This window comes from Scyliorhinus canicula, chromosome 12, assembly GCF_902713615.1.
Source record: "Scyliorhinus canicula chromosome 12, sScyCan1.1, whole genome shotgun sequence".
Classification (NCBI taxonomy): domain Eukaryota; kingdom Metazoa; phylum Chordata; class Chondrichthyes; order Carcharhiniformes; family Scyliorhinidae; genus Scyliorhinus; species Scyliorhinus canicula.
The window spans coordinates 54,000,856-54,019,913 of NC_052157.1; the positions used below are offsets into that span (position 1 = coordinate 54,000,856).

The window sequence follows — 19,058 nt, forward strand, 5'->3', positions numbered from 1 at the left end:
TTATCCAGCATTTGGGCCACGTACTCTGTGGGGCTACTGCCCTCTGTTCTCCAGTAGGCCCACTATGCAAAGGCATAGAGTGGGGATAAAAGGGTCTTTTTCAGGATAGCAGCCGGACTAGTGGTGTGCCTCAGGGGTCTGTGCTGGGACCGCAACTTTTTACAATATACATTAATGATCTGGAAGAAGGTACTGAAGGCACTGTTGCTAAGTTTGCATATGATACAAATATCTGTAGAGGGACAGGTAGTATTGAGTAAGCAAGGGGGCTGCAGAAGGACTTGGACAAGCTAGGAGAGTGGGCAAAGAAGGGGCAGATGAAATACAATGTGGAAAAGTGTGAGGTTATGCACTTTGGAAGGAGGAATCTAGGCATAGACTATTTTCTAAATGGGGAAATGCTTCAGAAAGCAGAAGCACAAAGGGACTTAGGAGTCCTTGTTCACAATTCTCTTAAGGTTCATGTGCAGGTTCAGTCGGCAGTTAAGAAGGCAAATGCAATGTTAGCATTCATGTCAAGAGGGCTAGAATACAAGACCAGGGATGTACTTCTGAGGCTGTATAAGGCTCTGGTCAGACCCCATTTGGAGTATTATGAGCAGTTTTGGGCCCCATACCTAAGGAAGGATGTGCTGGCCTTGGAAAGGGTCCAGAGGAGGTTCACAAGAATGATCCCTGGAATGAAGAACTTGTCGTATGAGAACGTTTGAGGACTCTGGATCTGTACTCGTTGGAGTTTAGAAGGATGAGAGGGAATCTTATTGACATGTACAAGATACTGCGAGGCCTGGATAGAGTGGACATGGAGAGGATGTTTCCACTTGTGGGAAAAACTAGTGCCAGAGGACACCATCTCAGACTAAAGGGACGATCCTTTAAAACAGAGATGGGGAGGAATTTCTTCAGCCAGAGGGTGGTGAATCTGTGGAACTCTTTGCCGCTGTGGAGGCCAATTCACTGAGTGTCTTTAAGGCAAAGATAGATAGGTTCTTGATTAATAAGGGGATCAGGGGTTATGAGGAGAAGGCAGGAGAATGGGGATGAGAAAAATATCAGCCATGATTAAATGGCGGAGCAGACCCGATGGGCCGAGTGGCCTAATTTTGCTCCTATGCCTTATGGTCTTCCCTACTAGCTGAGATTATTGATGAAGGCCCTGCCTTCTCAGCCTGCCCCTCGCCTGAGGTGTGGTGATCCTCAGGTTAAATCACCACCCAGTCAGCTCTCCCCATCAAAAGGGAAAGCATCCTTTGGTCATCTGGGACTATGGTGATGTTACGTTTACATTTAATTATGTTAATCCAGCTCCCCTCAGCACCCTGTGTAGCTGACTGTATCTCTATTGATGTTAACCCAGCTCTCGCACTGTCACTCAGTAACCCCTCTATCCCGAGCGCCACATGTTATTGACTATATTTCTACTGATGTTAACCCAGCACCCTCGCACTGTAACTCAGTAACCCCATGCCCATCAGCATCCTGTGTAACTGACCATATCTCTACTGATGTTAACCCAGCTTCCTCGCACTGTCACTCAGTAGCCCTTCACCCATCAGCACCCTGTATAACTGACTATATTTCTACTGATGTTAATCCAGCTCCCTTGCACTGCCACTCAGTAGCCCCTCACCCATCAGCACCCTGTCTTACTGATTGTACCTCTACTGATAATCCAGCTCCCTTATCCATTCAGGGAGCGAAGGCTGAAATGTTAAATGTGAATCCTCTGTAATCCTGTCTCTTTGGTTGTCACAGGCCTGTTGGAGTGGTGTGAAGTCCGGGGCACCTGTGCTGACGGAAACCCCTATCGTGTGAATGAGACCACACAGCACCAACATGCTTTCGGTGAAGGTGAAGACGGAGAAATCAGGTGGGCTGGGAGTCCCACTATAACCCCTGCCCCATCCCAGGGTCAACACCTTCCCCAGGCTGAGCACAGGGGACGTCAGAAAGTATTTCTTCACACAAAAGGCGGGGGGGGGGGGGGGGTGGAAATCTGGCACGCTTTCTGTCAAAATAAGATGCCGAGGCCGTGGGGGGTCAATTGAAAATTACATTACTTTTTAAAAATAAATTTAGAGTGCTCAAACCATTTTTTCTAATTAAGGGGCAATTTGAAATGAAATGAAATGAAAATTCCTTATTGTCACGAGTAGGCTGAAAATGAAGTTACTGTGAAAAGCCCCTAGTCGCCACATTCCGGCGCCTGTTCGGGGAGGCTGTTACGGGAATCGAACCGTGCTGCTGGCCTGCGTGGTCTGCTTTCAAAGCCAGCGATTTAGCCCTGTGCTAAACAGCCCCTTTTTAGCGTGGCCAATCCACCTACCCTGCCATCTTTTGGGTTGTGGGGGCGAAACCCACGCAAACACGGGGAGAATATACAAACTCCACACAGACAGTGACCCAGAGCAGGGATCGAACCTGGGCTGAATGGGCCTCCTCCTGTTCCTGTGGAAGAGGCTCAAGTAGGCTGACTGGGACTCCTGTTCCTGTGTAACAGGCTCTGGGGGACTGAATTGCCTCTTCTTCCTGTGTAACAGGCTCGAGGGGGCTGAATAGACCTCCTGTTCATCTGCAACAGGCTCTGAGGGGCTGAATGGCTTCCTCCTGTTCCTGTGTAACAGGCTTGAGGGAGCTGATGGGGCCTCCTCTTCCTGTTGTTGTCGTTGCCCTTCAGACACTTCGACCAGTTATCTTGAAACTTGTTTATCCAGGTGCCCTTACTCCTGACACAAACGAAGGACAACAGTGGATTCGTAGTTCAACCTGGTTTTATTACCGAATCATATGACCTGAACTCTATTTGCACAACAAGCTCTGAATCTTTAAATTAACTTATAAATACTATGGTCTATCTGAGACTCAGACACCACCCGTGCAGTTGAATTTGGTCTGGCTGTTCCGCCAAGTATGACTCTTTGCTGAGCTCTGCTGATTCCGATGACCTTGCTTCTTGAACTCAGTGTCTTCACGAAGATGGGTCTTGCACGCCCTTTCCGGTCATCGCTGTGTCTTCTCTGGGGGGGTGGGGGGGAGTTCAGGCAGCATGGTAGTACTGTTCCCAGGTTCGATTCCCGGCTTGGGTCACTGTCTGCGCGGAGTCTGCACATTCTTCCTGTGTCTGCGTGGGTTTCCTCTGGGTGCTCCGGTTTCCTCGCACAAATCTCGAAAGACATGCTGTTCGGTAATTTGGACATTCTGAATTCTCCCTTTGTGTACCCGAACAGGCGGCAGAATGTGGCGACTAGGGGCTTTTCACAGTAACTTTGTTGCAGTATTAATGTGACAATAAAGATTATTATTATCTTATACCCCTTTCTGGCAAGTTCTCTGGCTTCCAGCGAGTGGGGTTACTGGAGGGGAGCTGCAGCCCCCATTGGGAATGATGATTCCATATGTGGAAGACGCCAAAACCCCCTAGGAATCCATTCTGAAGTGTGCAGTGGGCGCATAGCCCTTTCCATATATGGTGTTGCATCTGATTGATACTTGTACCCAATTCTTTTTTTTTTCCAAATAAGGGGCAATTTAGCGAGGCCAATCCACGTACCCTGCACATCTTTGGATTCTGGGAGTGAGACCCATGCAAACACGGGGAGAAAGTGCAAACACGGACAGTGAGCCGGGGCCGGGATCGAACCCGGGTCCTCAGCGCCATGAGGCAGCAGTGCTAACCACTGCGCCAGCGTGCCCCATCTGAGTGATACTTGACCTGAACTACCTGCGAGTCTGGCCGATACCGGCCAAAACACAAAAGACTGACCTTATTTGACCAAGGTCAATCACGTCTGGTCCCAACTTTCAGGACAAGTTCATACTTGCCCTTGTTTGCCCCTGATCAGTGTCTGTGTTTATTTGGCCTGTATGAATTCCCACCAGGACTGGCTCTTCAAGCTGTTGGCTGCTGTTTAATTTAGAATTAGAATTTATTTACAGTGCAGAAGGAGGCCGTTCGGCCCATCGAGTCTTAGATTGTCCAATTCTGTATCTGGCCCAGCGGTTTGGACTGTCGGCCATTTCATCACCAGTCCCTCCTTTTGATCCAATGTGTGTCAGCGAATAGGATCACAGAACCGTGGCGAAGCTCTCCACCGGCAAATACCAGGGTCCTAAGTAGACTGTCTAAATCCCTAATTCTGTACTCAATACCCGTTATACTGTTAAGTACAAAAAATATGCAAGAAACATGACAATACAAAAGAAACTGATTCCGTCAAAAATCTCAAGATACATTATTGGGAAATACCAGAGAAACGAACCCATTCAAAGAATCTCAACATGCATTGTTGAATATAAAATTAACTATAGGAGAGGGAAATGGTTACATGTCAGAGTAAGTTTGTTATATATCGTTTAGTAGTCCCTTCTGTTCTTAACTACTTAACATTGTTTCCAGGTTTTGTTTTTGGGTCCATTCCTTTTTCCGTCTGATGGATTTGAAATGTGATTATGGTTATGCCATCCTCATTCACCCGCGTCCGGCGAGGTGAACCATGTGTGTCCTGGATAGCTCGGGACGAGACCATGTCTGGTTGGTTCCTCTGAAGGTTGCACATTTGTCAGGGGCCTCGTGAGGGCGGCTGCCCTCAATACCTCTCGTATTTATGATCCCTAAAAGAAGACGATCTAGGTAGCACCTGTTATTATCCTTAATTAATATCTGCTGAACCCAAGGGCGTCCCTCCAAATCTTCTCCACCTTTGGAGATATTTGTCCAATCTTTCCCTGCAAACTCTCAACTCTCTCAACCCTCTTTTCTTTTTTATGTCTATTTTTGTCAGGTATAATTTTTATTATAATCTTTATTAGTGTCACAAGTAAGTTTACATTAACACTGCAATGAAGTTACTGTGAAAACCTGACCAGAGATTTTGAGGGTTTATCCCAAATTTTGGAGTTTGGAACATGTATTCAGTCACACATCTGTGTTTTAAATTGGTGCTTCTCGGAAATAGGTGGCCGCCAATGATACACACAGTCTCGCAGCTGCAGAAGTCTTGCTGAAAGGCAGACACACTCTGACAGAGGTGGTGTTAGTATGGAAGATCCGAACAGTTGGGCATCTTCGATGAGCACGTTTGCGATGCTCTGGAACAGGAGTAGAATGAACTTCGACGAGAGGTAAAATCTCATGAGGAGAAGAATACGGACAGCAAAAAACGGAAGAAGCTGGAGGCCTTGAAGAATCACTCCCGAGTTCCTATTAGGGGTTTTGGCCGAGCTGGTAAACAATGCCAAGGATGCTGCTGCCACAATAATAGACAATGAGAAGACTACTTTTTGTTCACAAAGAACAAGGAGATGATAACTTGTGTTTTCCCAATGAAGAAGAAGGGATTAGATTCGGTGCTAGTTCTGCTTCCGGAGAGCCGATCCCAGCCAACTCGAAAGAGATTTGCCATCGAAACAGAACTTGCCTCCCAGGTTCAATGGCAGAACTGCCATTTGAAGGGGTAAAACCAGAGCAGCACACCTTCAGGGCTTACAGAGCTGTACTGTGCATTGACTCTCAGATACATCAGGCAAAACTGCCGTGGAGAAGAGCATTGAAGAAGGCCACAGGAGTAGCCTTGCGTGTCAGGATGGGGACTGTGTCCTTCCTCTTCTACTATAAGCCATACGTATGAGTGGGAGACTACTGAAAAATAAAGTATTTCTGGAATTTTGTGAAGACTTAGTTTGCTGTTTTTTGCCCGTACATTTCCTGGGAGGAGTTAACTGTTACGTAGAGGGCTCTGGCCACCTGTGACTGATTCCTCCACGGCCTCTTCATTGGTGCGTCGATCCAAATGCTTACGTAGGTCTCGCTGCCTGGTGCAATCCTTACTCCCGAGAGTGGATCACTTACCCGTCTCTTTCTCTTTTTGACTAAGGATCGGGGTTTTGCTTTCTTATGCGGGTGGAATTGATGGCAAGGGTTCAGGTTTTGAGGTTGCCAAGAGGTCGGGATTCGAGGTCGGTGCTTCAACTCCCACCAGGGGTATGTGAAGGTAGTGCTGATTGTTTTTGGGATCCGTACGCCGTCATCTGGTTTACGTGGTACCATCTGGTCTTCCGGCATCCACTAGCACTTTGTAAACCGATAGGCTCGTCTTATCTACCACGGAATGGGGTCCAAAATATCTGGGGGATAGGAATGTGCCTGGCTGGAAAACCTGAAGCATGACCTGCTGTCTGACCTCACATTTGATGGGGTTTACCTTGCCATCAAAATAAGCTTTGCAGCCTGAATGTTATCCAATGTTTTTACAGGCTTTTCTTGGCTGAGGGCTGTGACCTCGGGCTCTGATTGACCTAGCCCTAGCAGGCGTTTGAGTCCTTTCATGGGACATCCGGTTATCAGTATATGGGGGTGGGTGGTGGTGAATCTGGTAACTCACAACCGTGTTCCGTACCGACATTAATACGAAGGGTAGGACTAAATTCCAGGTGATATAAGTCTGCTGGACAGCCTTAATGAGCATTCCCCTTAGGATGTGATTCATCCTCTCTACTATCCTACTGGACTGGGAATGCTATGCAATTTGGAATCTTTGGTCAATTCCAAACAGGTTCATCACATTATCTGGGCGGTGAAGTGTGTGCCCTGGTCTGATTCTACTGCGAGGGAGACCCTGCCTAGTGAAGACTTGCTGCGCTCGAATGTTGTCTGTGACTTTAGTGGTGCTGGTTTGGGTACAAAAGGCTTATACCCATTTGGCAGTTGTCGATAATTACCAGAATGTATTTATATCCCCCTTTACAGGGTGGTAAGGGCCAACATAATCAACTTGGAGATTTGTCCAGGGGTCCTCCACTGGTCGGATATGCCTCAGGTCTGCTTCATTGGCATTGAATCATAGAATTTACAATGCAGAAGGCGGCCATTCGGCCCATCGAGTCTGCACCAGCTCTTGGAAAGAGCACTCTACTTCAGTCCATGCCGCCACCCTAACCCAGTAACCCCAGCTGATCTTTTTGGACACGAAGGGCAATTTAGCATGGCCAATCCACCTAACCTGCACATCTTTGGACTGTGGGAGGAAACCGGAGCACCCGGAGGAAACCAACGCAGCCACAGGGAGAACATGCAAACTCCACATAGTCAGCTGGGAATCGAACCTGGGACCCTGGAGCTGTGAAGCAACTGTGCTAACCACATGCTGCCCATGCATACCGATCGGGGTTATTTTGGGCACAGATTATGCAATTGCCGTTGTGGTGCCGCACAACTTTGCCTGCCCCAGCCACTAGCACATTCCTTTAATTCTCTACCCAGTGGCTTCTGCTCGTTCAAAAAAATATTTTTATTAAGGCATTTGTATGACAGTATTAGAAACAAACACAAGAGCAGGAACATCGTAAGAAATTAATAAATAACTCACACCCCAACCTCCCTGCTATTCCCCTCCCCCTGCCCTGCCTTCCCCATTTGATTTTCTCCAACCCTAGGAACTCCGCAGGTCGCTCACCCACACCCCCAGTTTTGGCAGCTCCGAGTCCCTCCACTCCTGCAAAATCAGTCTCCGGGCTATCAGAGAGGAAATTGAATCACACCCGCAGTGGAGGTTTTTGTGCTCATTCTAACCAAATCCAACATAAATGTTATGTGTCAGGTGAACTTCATAATACACTTTGGAGTTTCTAAGCCCTGGCCATAACACCGGCTATAGCCTTACTTAATTTGGAGGTGCGCTTGCCTAATCCTTTGTGCACCTCTTCTCAACACTTCTGTCCTCCGGATCACAGACCCATTACTGGCTCAGCACAGTACTCGACTCATTTAGGCCACTTCTTATTTAAATATATTCTCAGGGTTTCCTTCCATTCTGAGAGACTCGCCATTTTTCTCTTTTTAGGGTTCGTCCAAGGAGTCCGGGAAGTAACCTGGGTAGGGATCCGGCTTGCGCTAAATTCCTGCCCGGTCCCTCTGAGCCATTACATCAAGAGGTATGCCTCGCACCCCTGCGGGCTGACTTGCAGAGTTTACCTTACTTAACTAGCCTAGCTTCAAATCCTGCTGTTTGTTCGTCTCACTTTCCAGACACCCGGTTTATGGCCCAATTACTGGTTGGTTGCCTCGATCTTCATTCACCCACTTGAATCCTGGCCGTCACGTGGGGCGTATGCCCTCTTAATTCAGGCTCAGGCTGGATGTTTGAGAATACCAGGTTGGTGGGGTCTCCTCCTGTTCCTGTGTAACAGGCTCGAGGGGGGGGCTGATTTGACTTCCTCATCTCCGGTGTAACAGGCTCAAGGGAGCTGAATGGGCCTCCTCCTGTTCCTCTTTAACCGGCTTGGGGTGGGGGGGCTGAATCGGCCTCCTTCTGTTCCTGCTGTGATGTTTTAATGTGGTGAATTTAGCTGGTGGGATGCAGTACAGCTTTCAGACAGCAGGTGGTGGTGCTGAGTAAACCAGTGCCGATGGCTGACGCAGTCCTGGGGGCTTGGGGACACACAGACCCTGACAAAGTCGTGAAGGCCTGGGGGACACAGCAGGAGGCTCACAAGGTGGCATTGGAGGACTTTTTCAAGCATGGAATTGAGAGGCTTTTGGGGGGGGGGAACGAGATGAGCCTCAGTTCCTCAGAACTTCCCACCCTCTCAGGACATCCCAAACCTTCTCACAGCCAACCAACGACCTTTGTGAGGTCACTGTTGTAATGTTGGAAAGGCAGCAGCCCATTCTGCACAGCAAGATCCCACAGACAGCACCGTGATAATGATCCAGTTATCCATTTCCTTGCAGGGGCAGCAGGTTGGTGCAGTGGGTTAGCACTGCTGCCTCACGGCGCCGGTCCCTGGTTCGATCCTGGCTCTGGGTCACTGTCCATGTGGAGTTTGCACATTCTCCCCGTGTTTGCGTGGGTCTCACCACCACAACCCAAAGATATGCAGGGTAGCTGGATTGGCCACGCTAAATTGCCCCATAATTGGAAAAAATGAATTGGGTACTCTAAATTTATTAACAAAAAGAAAAGATCTCTTTTCTTGCTAATGTTGGTTCAGGGGAAATATTGGACCTCGGACATTGGGGAGAACTCCGTCGGCATTCCTTCCGAATACGGGCAGTGGGATATTTTACTCCCACCCGAGAGGGTAGACGGAGGTCTGAAGTTAATGTATCATCTGAAATATGCCAACACCGACAGTGCAGCTCTCCCTCAGTACTGTCCCTCTGACAGTGCAGCACTCCCTCAGTACTGACCTTCCAACAGTGCAGTACTCCCTCAGGACTGTCCCTCTGACAGTGCGGCACTCCTTCAGTACTGATCCTCTGACAGTGCAGCACTCCCTCAGTACTAACCCTCTGACAGTGCAGCACTCTCTCAGTACTGACCCTCTGTCAGTGCAGCATTCCCTAAGTACTGACCCTCTGACAGTGCAGCATTCCCTCAGTACTGACCCTCTGACAGTGCAGCACTCCCTCAGTACTGACCCTCCGACAGTGCAGCACTCCCTCAGTACTGACCCTCCGACAGTGCAGCACTCCCTCAGTACTGACCCTTCGACAGTGCATCACTCCCTCAGTACTGACCCTCCGACAGTGCAGCACTCCCTCAGGACTGTCCCTCTGACAGTGCAGCACTCCTTCAGTACTGACCCTCTTGACAGTGCAGCACTCCCTCAGTACTGACCCACTTGACAGTGCAGCACTTCCTCAGTACTGACCCACTTGACAGTGCAACACTCCCTCAGTACTGACCCACTTGACAGTGCAGCACTCCCTCAGTACTGACCCTCCGACAGTCCGGGCCCCCCCCAGTACTGACCCTCTGACAGTGCAGCATTCCCTCAGTACCGACCCTCCGACGGTGCAGATCTCCCTCAGTACTGACCCTTGAACTCGCTGCGTGTAACAGTTGATTCATTTATACAGTTTCTTTCGACTGCAGATCTGGAGGCTTCGGCAGCTCGGAATCGTTTAGATGCAGTTCTACAGTGTTTGGTTGAGAAGAGTGACATTGAGAGGTATGTGTGTGCCTACCTGTACTCCCCATAATTTACATGTCTGGAATAAATCCCTGTGCTGTGTAGAGAATCGGGTCACATTTTAAAGGCATGTCAAATCCCAACAAAGGAGTAGCCTCTGCTTCCAGCTAGTTTCTTATGATCTGGAGCTGGAAATTCCATTCTTTGATAGCAATTGAGCTCTCGCTGGCTTTCACCGATAGCAATTGAACTCTGACTGTCCTTTGCTAATAAATTCTCTGCATTGGTCATGAACTGTTGCTTGTTACCTGGAGTTTCTCACCTGGAGCTCAGACACCAAATCCCATTCCAGGGTGCTGCTCTCCCACTCCGTGTGTCCGGGTCTCAATCCCACCCCTGGGTGCTGTTCTCCTGCTCCGTGTGTACGAGAGGCTCGGTCCCACCCCATGGTGCTGCTCTCCTGCTCCGTGTGAGCGAGTGGCTCGGTCCCACCCCTGGGTGCTGTTCTCCTGCTCCGTGTGTACGAGAGGCTCGGTCCCACCCCAGGGTGCTGCTCCTGCCCTGTGTGTGTGAATCTCAGTCCACCCCTGGGTGCTGCTCTCCTGCTCCGTGTTTGTGAGTCTCGGTCCCACCCCTGGGTGCTGCTCTCCTCAGTGTGTGCGAGTCTCTGCCCTCCTGCTCGGTGTATGTGAATCTCAGTCCCACCCCTGGGTGCTGCTCTCCTGCCCTGTGTATCTCAGTCCCACCCCTGTGTGCAGCTGTCCTGCTCCGTGTTTGCGAGTCTCTGTCCCACCCCTGGGTGCTGCTCTCCTGCTCGCTCTGTGTGAATCTCAGTCCCACCCCTGGGTGCAGCTATCCTGCTCCGTGTTTGTGAGTCTCTGTCCCACCCCTGGGTGCCGCTCCTACAGTTGGGCCTGTGAAATTACCCTGTCGTTGTCAGTGGACTCACCGCAGATTCTGTGCTCACCGCTGTAACTAAGTGTTTCTCACTCATCACTCTTTCAGAGACCAGGCTGAGGAAGAGTCTGTGAAACCGGTGCTATCTGACCTACAGAGCAAGTGAGTTCATCTTCTGCAACCCTCCCACACCTCCCGACTAATTTGGATTTTTGGGCCTCTCGCCTTCCTCCTTCCTGTTCTGCTAGAAGGTCACTGAAGGTTCACAATGCTGAAACGCAGTTGTCTTTCCCTGGGATCTCCCTGGTCTGCTGTCTCTTCTCAGTGTTGTCTCTTCTCAATGTGTCATGTGTCGCCTTCCCCCTGTCCTCTTTAATACCATAAAAGAAACACAGGGAATTGCTGAGACTGGAGGTCTGGAATAAAAACAAACAAATCACATACCAACGCATAAATTAGGAGCAGGAGTAGGGCCACTCAGCCCCTCGAGTCCTGCTACTCCATTCAATAAGATCGTGGCTGATTTGATTGTAACTTCAACATCACAATCCTGCTGACCCCTGATAACCTTTCACCCCCTCCTTAACCTATCTAGCTCTGCCTTAAAAATATTCAAAGACTCTGCTTCCGCTGCCATTTGAGGAAGAAAGTTCCAGAGACTCTGGATCTTCTGAGGGAACATATTTTCCTCATTTCCATTTTAAACGGACGACCCCTTATTTTTAAGCAGTGACCCCGAGTTCTAGATTCTCCCACAAGAGGAAACCTCCTCTCCACATCCACCCTGTCAATACACCCTCAGATTGTCAAGGTTCTGGTCAAGTCGACCCTTTACTCTCTTAAACTCCAGTGAATCATAGAATCCCTACAGTGCAGAACGAGGTCATTCGGCCCATCGGGTCTGCTCCGAAAGAGCACTCTACCTCGGCTCACACCCTCCCAATCTTGTATCCCCACCTAACCTTTGCACACTAAGGGCCAATTTAGTCTGGGCAATCCACCTAATGCACATCTTTGGACTGTGGGAGGGAAACCAGAGCACCCGGAGGAAACCCACACAGGAACAGGGGAGAACGTACAAACTCCAGCAGACGGTCACCCAAGGCCGGAATCGAACCCGGGTCGCTGGCGCTGAGGCAGCAGTGCTAACCACTATGCCGCTGTGCTTGCCCAGTGGATACAAGAGTAACCTCTCCAATCTTTCCTTTTAAGACAATCCACCCATTGGGTTACGGGGATAGGGTGGAAGTGAGGGCTTAAGTGGGTCGGTGCAGACTCGATAGGCCGAATGGCCTCCTGCATTGTATATTCTATTCCTGGTATTAGTCAATGGTACAGAACCTACTTTTCCCCACACCAGTCTTTAAGACATGCATTCATCTCTCTCATCTTATTCACTATTGGGTTGTGGAGAGAGGGTGAGTAAAGGGGAAGAGCATGTGAGAGATTTGGACAGTTTAGGGGCAGATAGGGACAGAAATTGGGGCTGGAAGGAGGGAGGGAGGGAGGGATTGGGACACATTAGAGGCAGAGAGTGACAGATTGGAGCTGGAGGGAGGGAGAGAGTGGGGAGGGATTGGGAAGGGTTAGAGGCAGGAGAGACAGAGGTTGGAGTTGGAGGGACATAGAACATAGAACATTACAGCGCAGTACAGGCCCTTCGGCCCACGATGTTGCACCGTCCTGTGAAACCCTTCTAAAGTCCCTCTACACTATTCCCTTATCGTCCATATGCCTATCCAATGACCATTTGAATGCGTTTAGTGTTGGCGAGTCCACTACTGTTGCAGGCAGGGCATTCCACGCCCTTACTACTCTCTGAGTAAAGAATCTACCTCTGACATCTGTCCTATATCTATCTCCCCTCAATTTAAAGCTATGTCCCCTCGTGCTGGACATCACCATCCGAGGAAAAAGGCTCTCGATGTCCACCCTATCTAATCCTCTGATCATCTTGTATGCCTCAATTAAGTCCCCTCTTAACCTTCTGCTCTCTAACGAAAACAGCCTCAAGTCATTCAGCCTTCCCCCATATGATCTTCCCTCCATACCAGGCAACATTCTTGTAAATCTCCTCTGTACCCTTTCCAATGCTTCCACATCCTTCCTATAATGTGGCGACCAGAACTGCACACAATACTCCAAATGCGGCTGCACCAGAGTTTTGTACAACTGCAACATGACCTCGGCTCCGAAACTCAATTCCTCTACCAATAAAAGCTAACACACCGTACGCCTTCTTAACAACCCTCTCAACCTGGGTGGCAACTTTCAGGGATCTATGGACCTGGACACCGAGATCTCTCTGCTCGTCCACACTACCAAGAATCTTACCATTAGCCCAGTACTCTGTCTTCCTGTTATTCCTTCCAAAATGAATCACCTCACACTTTTCTGCATTAAGCTCCATTTGCCACCTGTCAGCCCAGCTCTGCAGCTTATCTATGTCCTTCTGTAACTTGTAACATCCTTCTGCACTGTCCACAACTCCACCGACTTTAGTGTAATCCGCAAATTTACTCACCCATCCTTCTACGCCGGGGTGGGCAAACTACGGCCCGTGGGCCGCCAAAGGTCTTTATGCGGCCCACCAAGATCAAGTCATAAAAAAATAAATTAAAAAAATAAAAAAAAATTTAAAAAAATTTTTTTTTTTTTTTTTATAAGGTTAATGGGGGGCTGTTGGGTTACTGGTATAGGGTGGATACGTTGACTTGAGTAGGGTGATCATTGCTCGGCACAACATCGAGGGCCGAAGGGCCTGTTCTGTGCTGTACTGTTCTATGTTCTATATGAGGCGCCCAGAATCATAACCGGGTGAAGCGCCATTTTTGAAAAGTAGAGAAAAAGAGGGCTAAAGGCAGGATGCCGCCGGGGGAAGCGCTGAGGTATATGCCGCACGCTAATTGGTTACAACCGGGACTATTAATTAATATACTATGCGGCCCTTTAAAATTGTGAATTTCTGAATGTGGCCCTTGCACGGAAAAGTTTGCCCACCCCTGTTCTACGCCCTCCTCCAGGTCATTTATAAAAATGACAAACAGCAACGGCCCCAAAACAGATCCTTGTGGCATTTCCCATCAACCACCACTCTTTGTCTTCTATCAGCTAGCCAATACTGCTAAATCACCTTGAATCCCATGCCTCTGTATTTTCTGCAATAGCCTACCGTGGGGAACCTTATCAAACGCTTTACTGAAATCCATATACACCACATCAACTGCTTTACCCTCATCCACCTGTTTGGTCACCTTCTCGAAGAACTCAATGAGGTTTGTGAGGCGCGACCTACCCTTCACAAAACCATGTTGACTATCTCTAATCAAATTATTCCTTCCCAGATGATTATACATCCTATCTCTTATAAACCTTTCCAAGACTTTTCTCGCAACAGAAGTAAGGCTCACTGGTCTATAGTTACCGGGGTTATCTCTACTCCCCTTCTTGTACAAGGGGACAACATTTGCTATCCTCCAGTCCTCTGGCACTATTCCTGTGGACAAAGATGACTTAAAGATCAAAGCCAAAGGCTCAGCAATCCACTCCCGAGCTTCCCAGAGAATCCTAGGATAAATCCCATCCGGCCCAGGGGACTTATCTATTTTCTCACTTTTCAGAATCGCTAACACCCCCTCCTTATGAACCTCAAGCCCTTCTAGTCTAGTAGCCTGTATCTCAGTATTCTCCTCGACAACTTTGTCTTTTCCTGTGTGAATACTGACGAAAAATACTCATTTACCACCTCTCCTATCCCCTCGGACTCTACGCACAACTTCCCACTACTGTCCTTGACTGGCCCTACTCTTACCTTAGTCATTCTTTTATTCCTGACATACCTATAGAAAGCTTTAGGGTTATCCTTGATCCTATCTGCCAAAGACTTCTCATGTCCTCGCTTGGCTCTTCTTAGCTCTCTCCTTAGAGCCTTCCTAGCTAACTTTTAACTCTCAAGTGACCCAACTGAACCATCACGTCTCATCTTCACATAAGCCTCCTTCTTCCTCTTGACAAGTGTTTCAACTGCTTTAGTAACCATGGTTCCCTCACTCGACCATTTCCTCCCTGCCTAACAGGTACATATTTATAAAGGACACGCAGTAGCTGTTCCTTGAACATGCTCCACATTTCCATTGTATCCATCCCCTGCAGTTTTCCTCTCCAGGCGATGCATCCTAAGTCTTGCCTCATCGCATCATAATTGCCTTTCCCCCAGCAATGACTCTTGCCCTGCGGTTTATACCTATCCCTTTCCATCACTAAAGTAAACGTAATCGGATTGTGGTCACTATCACCAAAATGCTCACCTACCTCCAAATCTAACACCTGTCCTGGTTCATTACCCAGTACCAAATCCAATACGGCCTCGCCTCTTGTTGGCCTATCTACATACTGCATCAGGAAACCCTCCTGCACACATTGGACAAAAACGGATCCATCTAAAGTACTCAAACTATAGTGTTTCCAGTCAATATTTGGAAAGAGTTAGAGGCAGAGAGGGACAGAGATTGGGGGCAGGAGAGAGGAAGAGGGAGGGAAGGACAGGGAGGGCCAGACTCGGGTGAGATATTACTGTTGCTGACTCCACTCATTGCTGGCTAAGTCGAAGGGCTGAATGGCCTTGGGCGTGTTGCGTGCTGACTCTGATTAATTTCTTGCTTTGTTTTACAGAGAATCCTCGCCAGCCTCAGCGGGAAAGAGGTGAGAATTATGGTGGGAGGGCTTATCCCATGTCCCTAACTGATCGACCCGCCCCTCCCAGACCAACCCTGCATCCCAACTCGCCCCCAGTACCATCCAGCCGAATCCCCCTCTCCCTCCTGAACCACCCACCCAATTCTGCCCTCGCCCTCCTCGACCAACCACCAGTGCCCCAACCATCCCGGACTCCCAGTACCTTCCCACTCCCTTTTGCGGCCCAGTTCGTGCCTTACCCCCCCCTCACATGTCCTTTTCCTCCCCTCCAACCTGCCCCGTCGCCTCCTCACCCCTCCAGGCTTCCCTCGCCTCCCCACACCCTCCCCCTCCAGCCTGCCCCCTCGCCTCCCCACCCCCCATCCCTCCAACCTGCGCCCTCTCCTCCCCACCACCCATCTCTCCAGCCTGCCCCCTCGCCTCATCCCCCACCCCTCCAGCCTGCCCCGTCGCCTCCTCACCCCTCCAGACTGCCCCTCGCCTCCACATATCCCACCCATCCAGCCTGCCCCCTTGCCTCCCCACCCCTCCAGCCTGCCCCCTCGCCTCCCCACCCCTCCAGCCTGCTCCCTCGCCTCCCCACCCCTCCAGCCTGCTCCCTCGCCTCCCAACCCCTCCAGCCTGCCCCTCGCCTCCCCATCCCACCAACCTGGCCCTCGGTTCCCCTCCCCACCATACTGCCCCCTCGCCTACCCACCCTTCCAACCTGCCCCCTCGCCTCCCCACCCTCCAACCTGCCGCCTCGCCTCCCCACCCCTCCAAACTGCCCCCTCGCCTCCCCTCCAACCTGCCCCCTCGCCTCCCCACCCCTCCAACCTGCCCCCTCGCCTCCCCACCAATCTGCCCCCTCGCCTCCCCACCCCTCCAACCTGCCCCCTCGCCTCCCCACCCCTCCAACCTGCCCCCTCACCTCCCAACCCCTCAACCTGCCCCTTCGCCTCCCCTCCAACCTGCACCCTCACATCCCCACCACTCCAACCTGCCCCCTCGCCTCCCCACACCTCCAACCTGCCGCCACGCCTCCCCACCAATCTGCCCCCTCGCCTCCCCACCACTCCAACCTGCCCCCTTGCCTCCCCACCCCTCCCGCCTGCCCCCTCGCCTCCACACCCCCCATCTCTCCAGCCTTCCCCCTCGCCTCCCCACACCCCACCCCTCCAGCCAGTCCCCTCGCCTCCCCAACCCCACCCCACCAGGCTGCCCCCTCGCCTCCCCACCCCTCCAACCTGGCCCCTCGCCTCCCCACCCCTCCAACCTGGCCTCTTGCCTCCCCGACCCTCCAACCTGCCGCCTCGCCTCCGCACCCCAACAACCTGCCCCGTCGCCTCCCCTCCAACCTTCCCCCTCGCCTCCCCACCCCTCCAACCTGCCGCCTCGCCTCCCCCCCAACCTGCCCCCTCGCCTCCCCCCTCCAACCTGCCCCCTCGCCTCCCCTCCAACCTGCACCCTCGCCTCCCCACCACTCCACCCTGCCCCCTCGCCTCCCCACACCTCGAACCTGCCCCCTCGCCTCCCCACCAATCTGCACCCTCACCTCCCCACCACTCCAACCTGCCCCCTCGCCTCCCCACACCTCCAACCTGCCCCCTCGCCTCCCCACCAACCTGCCCCCTCGCCTCCCCACCCCTCCAACCTGCCCCCTCGCCTCCCCACCCCTCCAGCCTGCCCCCTCGCCTCCCCACCCATCCCGCCTGCCCCCTCGCCTCCGCACCCCCATCCCTCCAGCCTTCCCCCTCGCCTCCCCACACCCCACCCCTCCAGCCTGCCCCCTTGCCTCCCCAACCCCACCCCACCAGGCTGCCCCCTCGCCTCCCCACCCCTTCCAACCTGGCCTCTCGCCTCCCCACCCCTCCAACCTGGCCTCTCGCCTCCCCACCCCTCCAACCTGCCGCCTCGCCTCCACACCCCAACAACCTGCCCCCTCGCCTCCCCTCCAACCTTCCCCCTCGCCTCCCCACCCCTCCAACCTGCCCCCTCGCCTCCCCCCTCCAACCCGCAACCTCGTCTCCCCCCTCCAACCCGCCCCCTCGTCTCCCCCCACCAACCTGGCCCTCGGTTCCCCTCCCCACCATACTGCCCCCCTCGCCTACCCACCCTTCCAACCTGCCCCCTCGCCTCCCCACCCTCCAACCTGCCGCCTCGCCTCCCCACCCCTCCAAACTGCCCCCTCGCCTCCCCTCCAACCTGCACCCCCGCCTCCCCACCACTCCAACCTGCCCCCTCGCCTCCCCTCCAACCTGCACCCTCACCTCCCCACCACTCCAACCTGCCCCCTCGACTCCCCACACCTCCACCTGCCGCCACGCCTCCCCACCAATCTGCCCCCTCGCCTCCCCACCACTCCAACCTGCCCCCTTGCCTCCCCACCCCTCCCGCCTGCCCCCTCGCCTCCACACCCCCCATCTCTCCAGCCTTCCCCCTCGCCTCCCCACACCCCACCCCTCCAGCCAGCCCCCTCGCCTCCCCAACCCCACCCCACCAGGCTGCCCCCTCGCCTCCCCACCCCTCCAACCTGGCCCCTCGCCTCCCCACCCCTCCAACCTGGCCTCTTGCCTCCCCGACCCTCCAACCTGCCGCCTCGCCTCCGCACCCCAACAACCTGCCCCGTCGCCTCCCCTCCCCACCAACCTGCCCCCTCGCCTCCACACCCCTCCAACCTGCCCCTCGCCTCCACACCCCTCCAACCTGCCCCCTCGCCTCCCCTCCAACCTTCCCCCTCGCCTCCCCACCCCTCCAACCTGCCGCCTCGCCTCCCCCCAACCTGCCCCCTCGCCTCCCCCCTACAACCTGCCCCCTCGCCTCCCCTCCAACCTGCACCCTCGCCTCCCCTCCAACCTGCCCCTCGCCTCCCCACCACTCCAACCTGCCCCCTCGCCTCCACACACCTCGAACCTGCCCCCTCGCCTCCCCACCAATCTGCACCCTCACCTCCCGACCACTCCAACCTGCCCACTCGCCTCCCCACACCTCCAACCTGCCGCCACGCCTCCCCACCAACCTGCCCCCTTGCCTCCCCACCACCCCAACCTGCCCCCTCGCCTCCCCACCCCTCCAGCCTGCCCCTCGCCTCCCCACCCCTCCAGCCTGCCCCCTTGCCTCCCCACCCGTCCCGCCTGCCCCTCGCCTCCACACTCCCCATCCGTCCAGCCTTCCCGCTCGCCTCCCCACACCCACCCTCCAGCCTGCCCCCTCGCCTCCCCACTCCCCACCACTCCAGCCTGCCCCCTCGCCTCCTCAACCCCACCCCACCCCTCCAACCTGGCCCCTCGCCTCCCCACCCCTCCAACCTGGCCCTTCGCCTCCCCACCCCTCCAACCTGCCGCCTCGCCTCCACACCCCACCAACCTGCCCCCACGCCTCCTCTCCCCACCAACCTGCCCCCTCGCCTCCACACCCCTCTAACCTGCCCCCTCGCCTCCCCTCCAACCTTCCCCCTCGCCTCCCCACCCCTCCAACCTGCCGCCTCGCCTCCCCCCTCCAACCTGCCCCCTCGCCACCCCCCCCTCCAACCTGCCCCCTCGCCTCCCCTCCAACCTGCACCCTCGCCTCCCCAC

The 19,058-nt window shown here is 53.1% G+C and overlaps 1 long non-coding RNA gene across 1 annotated transcript; it reads left to right on the forward strand.

The window, feature by feature from the left end:
• Nucleotides 1-1,735: 1,735 nt before the first annotated feature.
• Nucleotides 1,736-15,536, forward strand: LOC119974162. The gene is made up of 4 exons (XR_005462465.1): nt 1,736-1,870; nt 9,876-9,951; nt 10,918-10,971; nt 15,481-15,536. It is a non-coding gene; the product is annotated as an uncharacterized LOC119974162 (long non-coding RNA).
• Nucleotides 15,537-19,058: the final 3,522 nt, after the last annotated feature.